Source organism: Canis lupus, chromosome 30, assembly GCF_011100685.1.
Source record: "Canis lupus familiaris isolate Mischka breed German Shepherd chromosome 30, alternate assembly UU_Cfam_GSD_1.0, whole genome shotgun sequence".
Lineage (NCBI taxonomy): Eukaryota > Metazoa > Chordata > Mammalia > Carnivora > Canidae > Canis > Canis lupus.
The window spans coordinates 28033629-28048765 of record NC_049251.1 but is presented as its reverse complement, the minus strand read 5'-3'; the positions used below and the strand labels follow the sequence as shown (position 1 = coordinate 28048765).

General features: G+C 43.9%; 1 long non-coding RNA gene across 1 annotated transcript; it reads right to left on the bottom strand.

Annotated features, from left to right (window-relative positions):
- Positions 1-6485: 6485 nt before the first annotated feature.
- Positions 6486-14891, bottom strand: LOC100687021. Its single transcript, XR_005381751.1, has 3 exons — positions 14846-14891; positions 11290-11365; positions 6486-7283 (listed from the first exon to the last, which is right to left on the bottom strand). It is a non-coding gene; the product is annotated as an uncharacterized LOC100687021 (long non-coding RNA).
- Positions 14892-15137: the final 246 nt, after the last annotated feature.

The following is a 15137-nucleotide window of genomic DNA, read 5'->3' as shown; positions in this document are numbered from 1 at the left end:
ATTCATGGCCTCTCTGTCATCAAGAGCTAGGACAAGCAAACATCATGACTTTTTTTTTTTTTTTTCAAACATCATGACTGTACTGGGCAGGTCTTCTGGTGGCTGGAGAGGATCAAGAGGATTGGGCTAGACAGTCATGTACTACCGTGTATATGCCTGTTCCCAGCAGATTGGCCATGACACAAAGATCCATAGGCTAACCAGGGACCTAGGTTGCAGGCCACTCAGCTTCTCTCTTACTGTACTTGGAATGAAGGAACATGGAAAATATGAATCATTAGCTGTGGCTGCTGAAACAAAAGTGGTTTGCAGTCTTGGGCTGGAGATGCCTTGAATGAGGGTGATTAAGGCCATTGAGACATATTTGGGCTTTCTCTCCAATCAAGGTCTTGGTAGGCTTGCACATCCCCACCCAGCTAAGTTAGTTGTGGTCACTGATTTGTTTTGGCCAAGGAAATGTGAGCGGAATTGACATAAGGTGGACACTTGAAGAGCACATGCCTCCTCATTTCTTTTTTTTAAAGACTGTCACTGCTCTGTCATTCTGGGTTCCCAAGTTGCTATGATAAGAGGAATTCCTCCTCTCTCCCAACTAACCCTTGGTGAACAAGTAGCTTGAGTGAGCTATAAACCTTTGCTACTTTAGGCCACTGAGATCGGAGTCTCCTGGGGCATAACTAGCTTCTCTTGATGCATCCTCTAAATTATGAGGAAGCAGAGAAATTTGGTTATGGAGAAAGAATGGAACAGACATATCAAGATAAACAGACCATTGAGAGAAAGCGACTGGGAGAATCTGATCACATTTCAGTTCAAGGGTCCTTATAATAACTCTCCTTCTTTCCTGGGGTACATGAGAGAATCTGTGTTCTTTGGAAGTAAAAAAGCTGACCAAATCATGCTGGTGTAGAAGCCTGCACAAGATCCTTGGCCCCAAGCTTCTGTGTGGACACTAAGAACGTCCGCAGAATTTCCAGATTTCTCCAGAGCTTGGTATCAGTCATTTCTCAGTAAATGTTTGCTGAATGACTGTTTATTGGCTATTAGTCATATGAGTAAGTAGGAGACACAATACCGGGAAGGAAAGATAACAAAACTAGGTGCAAAAGATTTATTTCCATTGAATACATGGACTCCATGGTTTATTTTTGGAAGAATAAATATCATTATTGTGATAGAGTAGGACCGATGTCCCTCAAATATTTATGGAACACTTTGGTGTGCAGGGCATTTAACTAAAGTTTACAAAGTCAGGGAAGGTAGATAAGAGACATGGATTTTTTTCCTCCAGGAAAATATGTATGTTGCCGATAAAAAAACCCTCTCTCTGGGGGGTTATTTATTTATTTATTTATTTATTTATTTTTGGTAGGCGATGTCTATTTTTATTTTATTTTATTATTTTATTGGAGTTCGATTTTCCAACATATAGTGTAACACCCAGTGCTCATCCCATCAAGTGCCCCCCTCAGTGCCCGTCACCCAGTCACCCCATCCCCCCTGCCCACTTCCCCTTCTACCACCCCTTGTTCGTTTCCCAGAGTTAGGAGTCTCTCATGTTTTGTCACCCTCTCTGATATTTCCCACTCATTTTCTCTCCTTTCTCTGGGAATCATTTAATGTGTATTTCCAATGATGTTACTACCATTTTCCCAAATGCTATCTGAGCCCCCTATAGCTATGAGGATCACATATCTTAGGTTTTCTAAGAGAGCTTTAATATTACTATACTGTCCCTTTACCCCCATAAGAGCACCCATACTTGCCACGCTACATTTCCCAATATTTGGTCAAAAAAAGAGAGTTAACATAAGCAAAGCTTGCTACCGGGACACCTTTAACAGGAACACTTACTTGGATATGTACATGTGGGTTTGTTTATCTAAAAACACAATATAAAACAAAAACCTCATTACCTAATAGTCACACCTTGTTTCACAGAAATAGCTCTACCTGTGTATGGCGACTGCCCTAGAGTCAACAGTGCTGACTCAAGCAATTAAGGGAAAGTGAAGAATCTATAATTAACCCGAGAGACAATTGCTTCTTCTACTGGATTTTGGAATGCAGTGTGTTATTATGCTCATGGCTCATTGTCTCACGGAACAAGATACAGCATGTTCTTCTCATCCACAGGGGAGGGAGTGTTTTTTCTCAAGGGCTTGTGATGCTACCACCAAGGACCCAAGGAGAACATGCTCTGCTTCCAGGAGGGGTTCAAGCTCTGTGGATGCTTCCTTCCTTGTTGAGTGAACTCTGAGAGGCCCTCTGAGTGCACTCACTACCTGGAGGGCTTGCATAGGCAAGATGGTTCTCCCAGGATGAGAAAAGGCATATGGCTTTTCCTGCCTTACATCTTCTCTTCTTACAACTCTGTATAGGATTAATCAAGCCTGACTTGTGGAATTTAGCAGTCTCCAGCACGGCAATATTCCCTATGTCTGTACAGTTTAAAAAGCACTTTCATGTTTATCATCTCCTTACAGCTTATGACAGCATCAGGATAAGGACTTTTATTCCCATTCTACAGATTAGAATATCAGGATCACCCAGCTGGGAGGTGGCAGTGCAGGAACAAGAACATGGATGTCTCAGCTCCCAGCAATGGTGCTCTTTCCATTAACCCTTCCCCAGCCATGTTTATATGAATATTCAATGTCATATTTCAAAGCAACACATTACAAGATGAAGAGAGAACAGAGGGCCACCAGAGGTCCTTTCTGCTTATGACCATGGTTAACAAGTGACAGTAACGAGGCTGGGACTAAAAGGGTGTGTTATGTTTTATGGGCCAGTCTCCGTACAGCAGCCCCAGCTCCTGCACCTCAGTCGCTGGGAGAACCTGGTGAGGAGGTGTGGCTGGGCCCAGGAGACCTTTCCCGCTCTCACGTTTATGGCTCAGGATGGGACAGGAAGGACATCTTCATGAAGAGAGAGAGGCAGGTACATTAATTTTGTTCCTAGTAGCTTCAGGGAAGAGTTGGAGGTAATCGTTAGGAATCGACACCTACTTCTCTCAAAACCCTTGGGTTGACAAAGGAATGAGCCATCGCTCAATCCAAGTAGTATGTTTGGGGGGAAACGAAGACAAAATATGCGGCCAGGACAGCAGCTAGTGCTTCCTCAAGCCCCAGACTGTGCAGAAAAAAGCATCAACAGACTTTGCAGTCCAGAGACTTCAGCCAGCCTCAAGGGCCACATTTCAGCTTCGGAATGGTTTTAATCATTACTTCCCGGCAAACCCCGCATTCTTTTCGTATTGGATGCCACCTGTTCATTTTTATATTTTTATACTTGGTTCTCAAGTTTCCACTGATGTCCTTAACAGGAACATATGTGAAAGTGACCCTTGCAGCCTCCCGAGTGGCAGGCAGAACTCCACTCTTACTTTGCAGACCGGGAAATCTGATGCAAAAAGTACCTGTGGAGGTGGGCAAGCCAGTGCCTCCTGCCCTAGCTGACGTCTAGCTACCACTCATCCAGGTTCTCTGAGGGCCGCTGTATTAGGCATGCTCAAACCTGGGATCTCTAAAATTTTTTGTTCCTGTGACTTGGCCATACTCATTGCCAACAGTTTAATTTTCAGTTGAGATTATTTGGTTTGGAGGCCTATGGGTGGGCCCAGTTACTGAAAAGAAGCAGCGGACTTCCTTGTTTTTTAAGGACCCTTTCTTTTTTTTTTTTTTTTGTTAAGATTTCATTTATTTATTTATGAGAGACAGAGAGAGAGAGAGAGAGAGAGGGAGAAAGAGAGAGGCAGAGACACAGGCAGAGGGAGAAGCAGGCTTCATGCAGGAAGCCCGACATGAGACTCGATCCTGAGACTCCAGGATCACACCCTGGGCTGAAGGCAGGTGCTAAACCACTGAGCAACTCAGGCATCCCTGTAAGGACCCTTTCTTGACTGACTAGCAAAACCCTTCTCCCCAAGCACTTTCTACTGGGCCCCTGGCTTCTCCTTAAGAGAGCCCATTTTCTTAATTTAATAGAAATCACTATTTCTCAGTAGAAATGCTTCTTTGAGTGTATGTTCTCCAGAGGACCATTTCCACCTCAGTAACTTCAATAGAGGAAAGAGCCAGACCTTTCTTACTGCTTGAGATGGAGGAAACTCTGTTCTTTTTCTGAGGTGCTGCCGCTTGAGGAGGGAGTTCCCGCCGGCAGGCAGAGTTCCAGAAGAGGCTGGTTATTTTTAGCATGGCCTTCTTTCCTTCCCAACACCTGCCGTGATCTGTAACCCAAGGGGCTACTTAAATGCTAGCAAGATGACTGAGGACAAGGCAGCCTGAGCTAATGTCCTAAAATATCACCCATGGGAGGCTTTTCTTGCAAGAGCCATTTCCATTTCTATCTCCATTCCTTTTCTTATTCCTCCCCAAACTACGGCTATTACAGATCCTGGCCAGATGTGTGACATATGCCTTGGGAAGAGGTTGGAGAAAACCACTGGATCTGTCTACCTTGATGGCAGCCAGTTTAGTTATAATGAGTCTACTCTTGACTCCCGTCTTCAGTTTTTCCCTACTGTTATTGCCAGACAGAGGCAACAAGACTCTCAACACATATTTCCCTGAAGCAAAATCCTCTTTTGCTATCCATGAAAATATGTGAAGATGAGAGACAAAGTCCAGCAAATGCTCTAGATCAGATGATGATGACGGAGATGCAAACATCTTTCTTATTGCAGAGAGAGCTCATTGAGCTCATTATCCCCCTAAAGATGGTGCAAGCTGGAAATAGAAATATGTTCTCAAGGAGCCTGATACATTTGTGGAGGACAGATGCATCATGGGTCATGAAGGACAATGAGGAAGTCTTAGGAGGTCTCTAATTCTAGAGTTTGACATCAGCCCATGTTATCCACCACATTCCTCAGTGCCTGTCACATGTACAGTACTGTGCTGATAAATTCTAGGGCTAGCCTGTGGGGTAAGTTCTTATGTCCATCTGTTGACATCTTGGCCTTCTCTAAATTCTCCCAGATGCCTTAGAAGGCTTGGTTATGAAGTTAAGAGCTTATTTCCAAAGGAAGTGAACCAGAACTTACATATTTAAATGGATTTTGTCCCCTTTAAAGTGGTCAGTTTTAATTCGCTTGGCTAAAAAATGTAAGCAGTGAATCATACATGCAGTGATACAAGTTAGTAAAAAATAATAGGTATGCTTTATGTAATATGTATCATATATGGATACATACACAAACATAAAATAATTGCAAAGTTGCATATCAATCTGTTAACTGAATTCATTTCCTCTGAGGAGTTGGGGGGGAATAAGATTGAATATGGTGGTCAAAAGGGACTATAGCCATATATTTAAGGTTTCATTTTTATGAGTGAGATATTTTTATGAATAATATAATTAAAGTGTTAACAATCTCTTATTTTCCCTTTACCTGTCTTTCAAAATATATACATATTCTTGAGTATGTTAAGGAAAATTCTGGAGGGTTTATAATTGCCTGAATCTCTTAGAGGAAAGAATGCTAGCCAGAGCCAAACAGCAATTAAAAATCAATTAAAAAATAAAGTGGTCGAGCTCCATCAGGGCACCCAACTGTTTTTAATACCTGTTATTTGTCAGGCATAACACTGGGCACTAGAAATTAAAAATGAACAACCCAGGGCAGCCCGGTGGCTCAGCGGTTTAGCGCCGCCTTCAGCCCAGGGTGTGATCCTGGAGACCCGGGGTTGAGTCCCACGTCGGGCTCCCTGCATGGAGCCTGCTTCTTCCTCTGCCTGTGTTTCTGCCTCTCTCTCTCTCTCTCTCTCTCTCTCTCTCTCTCTCTGTGTCTCTCATTAATAAAAAAATAAAATAAAAATATTTAAAAAAAATAAAAATAAAAATAAAAATGAACAACCCAACATTCTGACCTTCCTCAAGATCTTTTATTTCTAAATCACTGCTTGTGGCAAACTCAAATTTCAAGCAATTCACTGGAATTGCCGTTAGTACTATTTTACAAGCCCCCCAATAAAATTAGTTTCATTACTCTATCATCTTGTGTCTGGACCCAAAGCAACGTGCCCTTGGCTTGATCACATCAAATTCGCCGCACCTGGTTCCTGATGACTTACGAATGTTTCCAAAACGCAACCTACCTTCAAAGGATAAAGATCTGTTTCACTAGGCAAAGTCAAAAGAATGTGCTACAGTGTCTAAGGGAATAGAGGCTCCAAACGTGGAGCTCAAGACTACTTCTGGAAAAAATTCAAATAAAAGAACATATGCACAATATTGACTATAGTTTCTTGGATGATGGGATTATGAGACATTTCTGAAATACTTTCTGTACTTTCCAAAGTTTAAAAAATGAATATGGGGGCGCCTGGCTGGCTCAGTAGGTAGAGCATGTGACTCTTGATCTAGGGGTCATGAAGTCGAGCCTCACCTTGTGGGTAGAGGTTACTTAAAAAAAAAAAGGAAAAACGAATATGTTTTACTTTTATAATAATGATAAAGCAATAAATGTTTAAAAGCTCCTATAACCATAGCAGCAATGCTTTATATGTAAATATGAGGCCTCCCCAAGGAACAGTCTTGAAAGAGACAGTGCTTATAATTCTAAATAGCCTATTAGGTTACCTGTCATATTCTGCATCTTTCCTATTTCACAATCGCGGGCTATTTGTGTACTTGTCTTAATGCCTCTTCTAGCAGGAATGCTCCTTGAGTACTGTCCCTCTCCCCACCAGCACCCAGCTTAGGACTTCCACTGAGTAGTAACACGAGTAAGTATAGCAGCAGACTCTCACTAGACTGGGACTGAACAAGGCTAGGACTTGAACTCATTTCAGACAGGCACCAGAATTCCCTTTCTTGACTGCTAGACTGCATCCTGCCTCCTAATGTTTGCCGGGAATAGGCCTGCAACATATGTTTATTAAATGAACGAATGTTCCGCGTGTGCATTAAAAAAAGTGCAGTCACATCATTAATGACAACAGGAAAGCCAACAGCCAGGATCTTCTCAGCCAAGAGAAGAGAGAAAGCAAAACTCACTGGAGCTTGTTTTCACCTCCGCTCACTCTCTGTCAGCCTGGAAGTCTGAGCGAGGAGGGTGAGCTCATGGCTGTGAATGATGTGCTTCTCCCAGGTGTGTGGTTAGTGGGGAAGCTGCTACTTGGGTTCTTCTCAGTCATCCACCAGATTCTTCCAAGGTATGAGTGCTGGTGATTGCTCTCTGGGTCCATCCACTCCAGCAAACCCATTGTTAGTTTGCTCCTTGGTGTGATCCTTTCTCGGTGCTTGCTGAGCCAATGGACCTGGGTCTCCTGGTACTGCTAGAGACAAATAGAAGCCAAGAGTTAAGAGCCCAGCCTTGGAGCATACTTGGTCTAGTGCAAGGCCAGGCCACACACTAGCCCTCCTGTCCCACACACCAGCAGAGAGGGTCCAGTTAAGAGATCAACATAAGGATGTAGACTGCTGTGTTTGGGGGAAGGGGGATGCCTTCTTGGGCTTGGAGCCATCCAGGCAGGAGTCTGAATGAGGATGAAGGTCCTTAATCTTTCCCAGCCTCAGTTTCTCCTGCAAACTAGAGACAATAACACCCACCTCATAAATCTGTTAGGAAGAGTAAGTGTGAGAACAGAACCACTGTGTCTGTTGCTTCCCTACTGACTTTCACATATGGAAAAATGACCAGCAAATTAATGATTTCCTATTTACTCCTTGAAACAAACAAGCTCACTGATCTTGCTATCAGATGTGCCTTCAGTAAAAGGCATTGATAAGTGAAACAGTATTTTTTTTGAGATTTTATTTATTTCAGAGAGAGCGAGCTTAAGCATGAGTAGGGGGCGGGGAGGCAGAGGGAGAAGCAGACTCCCCACTGAGCAGGGAGCCCGATGCAGGAGCTCAAACCCAGGACCCTGAGATCATGACCTGAGTCGAAGGCTGACACTTAAACCGACTGAGCCACCCAGCTGCCCTGAAACTATTTCTTCTCTTATATTTTACATGGAGAAGTCAAGCATACAAACCATTGTTTATACCTTGTTTTAGGAGCTGGGAATTATTCTTTTAAAAATATAGGTTTTGGAATTAGACCAACCTGATTTTGCCATTTATTAGCTTTTGACTTTAATCAAGTCACTAAAACCTGTCTGTGCCTCAGTCTCCTCATCTGAAGAATGAGGATAAATAATGATACTCACTTCATCGGGTTGTTGTGATACTTGAACTATTTAGCAAATGTAAACCACAAGTGCCTGCCATCTAGAAAGGTTTAATAAGTACTACTTTCATAATTATTTTGAATTTATCAAAAGGTCCAAGGCATATGCTCACACATATATGTGTGTTTATTGGTCTGTGTATAAAACATTAGCCATCACACATTTGCTATTAAACACATTGCTATCACACCAATTTGGGGTTGGCTTCTTAGCATGAGCTCTTCACCCCAAACTCTTCTGAGAACAAAGCTGCTCTTCTGTGACTTGGCCTTCTGATTCCTATGCTCTTAATCACTTGCATGAAATACTAGGGAGGTGGATCCTTGAAGTCCTGCCAGAGCTGTATCAGGTAGGCTCTGGGGGCAAGTCAAGACCTGACCCTTATTTATTTTATTTTTAAATGTTGTATTGACATGTACTATACATACCGAGATGTACATAGATCATAAACAAACAACTCACTGAATTCTCACAAACTCAGCACACCTGTGTAACCAGCACCCAGATTGGGAATCAGAACATTCCAGAAGCCCCTTGTGCTCCTTCCATATACTATCTCTCTAAGGATAACCACTATCCTAATTAGCTGTTTCCTGGGTTTGAACTTCATATAAATCTGTCTCGATTATGAGCTGCTCAGTGCCTATTTGTTTCTCCTCAAAATCTACACTGTGATTAGATTTCCACCTGTTTTTGATTATTTTTTTAAAAAAATTTTATTTATTTATTCATGAGAGACACAAAGAGAGAGAGAGTAGCAGGCTCCATCCAGGGAGCCCTATGCAGGACTTGACTCTGGGACCCCGAGATCACGCCCTGAGCCAAAGGCAGAGGCTCAACCGCTGAGCCACCCAGGCGTCCTGTGTTTTTGATTATTAATTCAAGTGTCAGCAAGCTTTTATTCAGCAGCGACTACATGCAAGACACATGTTAATTAACTAAAGCAGTGAGGCAAAAGTAATTGTGTCTTTGGAGAGTGATTTTTGCAATCTTCCTTGCATAGGGCCACCTCCCTGAGCTGTTTCTCTCCAGAATGAGGTCCAGGTTCCCCATACTCTTCTCTCTTGTCTGGCGTTCACTCTATATTCTATCCGTGGAAGTGAGTCTTTTTTGGTAAAGGTCCCAATGGAAACCTACCAGTGTGTCTGATTTCTAACTCCAGAATTCCAGGACGAGTATCTGGTTGGCCTCGCTTGGCCCACTCTTGGTTATACCAACTGTAGCTAGACAGTTAGGGAACCATCCCTGAAAAGAGGGAGTGCTGTTGAGGAAGGGGAGGGGCTTGGCTCAGGTTCTCAACAAGGACCATGGTCCAAACTAGCCCCTTGCAGCTCTGATAGTCTATGATTTCTTTTCCTTCTCATATACAGATCCTTGACCCAAAGTCCAAACTGATTTATTCACTTTCTGTACCAAATTTGAACTGGAGCACTTCAGAGAGAACAATGCTCATGGAGGACTGAGACGGATGCTCTCCAAACTCTCATTTGAGGGAGCACGTCTGGCTCTGATGCAAGGGCCAGCCACTCAGGATGGCGGCTCTTTCATCTCGCCCTGAGGATCAGCTGTGGTTTTATAGACACACATGCTCTGCAGTCTCTCCTCTGGGGGGTGGGGTGCGTGTTCTATCACAGCCAGACCTGGCCCCTAAAAACTAATTTCCTAGATGCAGGGACCACCAACTGTTTATGATGATGATGATTATTGCACAGCATTGGAATTCCTGCCCAGATGCCAAAAGTCACCCATGTGGAGGGGTGTTTGCAAAGGCGTCCTGAATCCTGCATAACCTCGTGGTCAGACTGAAGAGCATAATGCTGGGTTTATGGGTCCAGCTCTGCTTATATCATGGGTGGAACCGAGATGGGGGCAGGGAACTGTGCTCAGTTTGCTTTACAGACGAGAGCCCGTTTAATCCGTGCTGCAAATCCAAGAGGGAGACACTATTCCTACTCTTCAATTTTCTGAATATGGAAACTGGGGCAGAGAGTGGTTACGCATAACGCAAGTAAAACCTGTTACCATTAACAAAATGCTTTCTTCCCAATTATCTCATTTCATCCTCGAGACACCCCATTTTGTGGATGAACTTCTTTTGGCTCAGTTTCCCAATTTTGTATAGGTCATATGTGGCAGAGGTGGGACACAGATTCAGAGCTCTGACTTCCATCCCCTACGGCAAAGCCACAAATGACTAAGCTGCAGCGGATGGGGAAGCATGCCTTCGAATGATCCTGGTAAAACTTGGGTGTTTCAGAGACTGGTGAGTTCATATACAGAGTTTTACTGGGACGGGCATAATTTGAAGGAAGGGTTCTCTGGGAGGGAAGGACATGAGCCAGAGCCTGGGGAGAAGGAGAAACAGTGGGAATATTCTGACAGGTGGGAGCAGATGGGACAGTGTGTCAACAACCTACAGGTGGAGGTCTGTGATCTCAGAATTCCCTGACCATGTTTCTTCAGCTTCCCTGGGTGCCTGTGGTTAGGAATGGGGTGGGGGCAGGGGTGCAGCGCCATATTATTTACAAGTGCTGGGGAGGTCCAGCAACTTTCTAAAAGAAGGAACAATAAAACTTTTATAGACTGTTGCAGAGTCAGTTGCACCATAAGGTAGAGGCAGGTTGTGTATATAAGTGCTGGGAAGTTTGCAGGTCAGGGCGGGTGGGGAGCAAGCTGGTGAGGAGTGGCGGGGGGCTGTAACAGCTCTCTGGTCCCATGTTAGTTTCCACTGCTAGAAATCTGGTTTATTGGGAGGGCAGGATCCCTTTCCTGAGTCTCAGTTTCCTCATCTACAAAATGGGAGGTCATAACACCACTCAGGATTGCTGCAAGAAACCAATGAGATGTGCCAATTTGTCTCATGACATTACTTTCATTGTTATTTTATACTATTATTAAGCTTCAGTCTTCTCATGGGTGCATACCTCCCCAATTAGAAAATCACAGTCTTTGGGGGAGTAGGGGCCATGTCATCTTCTTCTTTTAATCTTTGACAGTGCCTGATAAACACACAACAAATTGTCTCAACAAACAAAATGGAAAAATTCTTAGTAAGGCATATTTATCCATGGCATGCCCGTCCTTGGGTGTAGTTTTCTAGGTGCTTTACCTTAGTTCCTGAGATTGGAATAAGCCAGGTCTCATGCTTGGCCATGAGAGAGTCCTATTACACTGGATCTTCTGCTCTAAAGAAATAGATTATTTTGGAATCAAGAACTTGAAATGTGTTTAGGTGATGATAAATTAACAATCAAGTTATTAAAAAATGAGGGTCTTGTCCTTTTCGTTGCTACAGGCTCATCAGCAGAACAGTTAATCCTTACCCCCCTCCCCAACCCCTAGGTACAGGGCACCAACCTTCCTGTTCTTGAGTCTGCACCACTTGCCCTGGGGCCTGGGGTGGAAGGCTGGTAAAAGCTTTCTGTGTGTGTGTGATTAAAAGATCAAGAGGAAAAGCATCAAGCATCAGGGCTTTTTTGGAAGGATTAGGCTCAGCTAGAAGGAAGGCTTGATTGTCCTAGAGGAGTAGGGATCAAGCTTAGGGCTTGGGTGGGGAAGAGGATGGAAGACCTTCATTCCTGAGGGAGACTTCTGGATGGGTTGGTGGATGCTTAAGAGCCATGGCCCAAACACCACAGTTAATGGAGTTTTGGCTTCTATCCCATGGCTGAGCTTGGTATGATGGTGATGGATATGCTTGTGGAGCAGCCCTCCTTTGAATGAATCCTACAAGCTTGGACCAGGGATCCTAACTAACCATGATGGACCACAACTAGAGGGCTTGTTCCTATCTTCTCAGGGTTCATGAAAGCCCTGGGGAAGGGGCAGGGAGACGCAAAACATGATCAACATGGGACTTCACACTGAGGTTGGTTTAATCGGGAACTGGAGCCTGATTTGATTTAATTCAAAAACATTTCAGCAGTAACAATTCTTACAGCTCAAGCAAGAAACAAAAATTCATGTCAGGGCAGCCCGGGTGGCTCAGCGGTTTAGCGCCGCCTTCAGCCAAGGGTATGATCCTTGAGACCTGGGATTGGGTCCCTGCAGGGAGCCTGCTTCTCCCTCTGCCTGTGTCTCTGCCTCTCTCTCTCTCTCTCTCTCTCTCTCTCAATCTTTCTCTGTGTGTCTCTCGTGAATAAATAAATAACATCTTTTTAAAAAAAAATCCATGTCAGTTAAGCTAACAGTGGTGAATGCTGTGTAGAGAGATTGCTATAGAAAAACTCTCCTGGACCAGAATATTGTGTGTGGAGGTTGAGAGAGGGCAGATGTTGACATGAAAGAACTCAGCATCAATCTGCATAATCTTTGGGTGATAAACTTTATTTGGTGAGTTTACTTTTGGGACGAATGCCTAGAAAATCCGGGTCTTTGATATACTTGAAAAACTAGGAGATGCTACAAAACCACAGGTAGTCTCTATGATACCATAGGAGGGAATTTGGATTTGAGGTTATCATTTCACATTGTGTTATAATTTTGTGATTCGAGTATCCAGCGTTAGGGGAAAGCAAGGATATTTTGGGAAGTGAGGGTCTTACTTTGATTCCTCTATATTTTGTTTCCATTCACTTATCTCCAGAGCTCCAACACTAAGTCCTTCTTTTGTCAGTGAAGTTTCCTGCCTTGGTTCCCCACCAGACTCTCACAATCTGGTGTCATCACTAGATTGTCATTGTCACCTGTTTGGACATTGTCTATTGCTCCAGGAATTCAGGGTCTACTAAAGGGGAAATCGTGAAGGTATGGTTAAGGAGAGACAGCTTCCCCTGCTATTTTGATATGGAAGGACTGTGTTAAAGTCCCCTATCCTAAATCAGGGTGAATTCAGATTTAGGCACCAGTATGATGGAGGATCAGAGTTTGAAATAAGCAAGGTGAATATGGTGGGAGCTCTACTAGTGGGAAGGCAAGATGGTCTGGCTAAGAAGTTCCAAGTGCCAGGTAAGGGGGGAAGGATGTTCCTTAGGGTAGGAGCTCAAGGATATTTTATAAGGTTGAGGATGAAGAATCATAGTGGGAGGAAGTCAAAGCCAAAGGGCACCATAATGGATGTTAAATCCAAAAGGTGGCTGAGATGAAAGAGAAGAAGGAGCAAAAAGGTGAGGGGGAGTGAGGGAAAGAAGCTGAATTGAAGTCAGGACCAGATCTGTGAAGTGAGATGGTGTGCTAGGGCACCCATGACACTCAGTAGCTGCTTCATTCCCCAGAGGAGAGTGCTGATCCTCAGTGGCCAGAAGCTGAACGTTCACTCTAGTCCCTTGAGAATCTATGGAACTCATCTTCATGCCTATGTGCTTTTCTTAGCCAGCTTGCTGTCTATGCTCTGTTCTCCAAATATTTGAATCCATCTGTCTACCTGACCCTCCCTCCCCGCCCATCCCAAAGTGAGCAGGGAGAAGGAAGCACAGAGAAAGAGTCCCCTTGGCCACCAACCAGTAACAACAACAACAACAACAACAACAACAAACAGTTTTGATGGAAGATCAGAGGTTGAAATAAGCAAGCATTTCAACTCATGGTTTGTTTATGTCTCCTTGGCTTCTACTCTGAGGAATGAGATCTAGAAGTACATACTAGTCAGAGCTTTCTCCCAAAGTACCGATGAGTCTGATGTCTGCTCACTCTTTTCTCTACACTTCACCTGACAGGAGCCTCTTTAGCTGTCTCTTCTGAACACTGTACTATGTTCTGGGCTCTGGGATCAAGCTAGATCTTCAATAGGGAGAATGGCAGGGATCTGGAGCTACAGTTCTATGAATACCTACTGAGTCAGCATGGCAGCCATTCCTTTGGTAATCTGCTGTACCCGTCAGCTTTATCTAGGCCTCAGCACCGAGTGTGGGCTTCTGACTTGCTTACCATTTCTACCTTGATTCCCTAAGTCTCTGAGACTGGGTTCTTCTAGCTAACCCCCCAGTAACCTGCCTCAAAGTCTTGGTCTGAAGTCTTGGCCCGGAGTCTCAGTACCTGTCCTTTGCCCTTCCTTCAAATTATACTTGTCCATTACTTTCCTCTGTCCAGACCCTCAAGCCTGGATCTACCTGAATGTTGTGTTCTGACCAGCCACCAGGATGTCCACTGATTGTCCCCAAACTACCAGCCCACCTCTCTGGACTTCCAGGATTACCTGTCATTAAGACCATTCTTGAACACCATGCCTGCCTTGGTAGGTCTTGGCCAGTCACCTCTCTTGGATGACCTCTCCCCTGCTTTATAAGCCATAGTTGTGCTAAGAAGTTTTAAAATCAATCACTCAGCAGCCAAAAAATAATTCTTTATGGGACATAGGTTCAGGCTACATGGTTGGTGCTATGAGGGCAAAGTTCCTCAAACAAGTGACACGTAAGAGGCAACAAATGTCAGTTTGTAGCAATATGAGACATAATCTGAAATTATCTTCATTTAACCTTTTGGAAGAACTATTTGATGAATGTATTAGTTAGATATTGCTGCATAACAAATTACCTCAAAGTATAATGGCTTAAAACAAGAATAAATACTTATCTGTCACAGTTTCTAAGGGTTGGCTATTAAGAAGTGGTCAAGCTGGGCAAGTGGCTTGGAGGTTCTCATTAGCTTGTAGTCAGGATGTCAGCTAGACTGCAGTTATCTGAAGGCTTGGCTGGAGCTGAAGGATTTGCTTCCAAAGTAGGGCATACCTGGCAGTTTGGTGCTGGATTCTGAAAGAACACCACATTTATTCCCATGAGCCTGTTTGTGACTTCATAAATGTCCCCATGACAAGATGGCTGGCTTCCTTCCGAGCAGGTCATCTAAGAGACCAAGGATGAAGAGGTAGTGTGTTTTTTGACCTAAGCTTGGAAGTCACAGACTGGCACTTCTGCCATATTCTATTGGTCACATAGGTCAGAATCAATGTGGTAGGGACAACATCCCATAACAGGCGAGGATCATTGGCGGGCCATCTTGGAGACTCTTCATCATATTAAA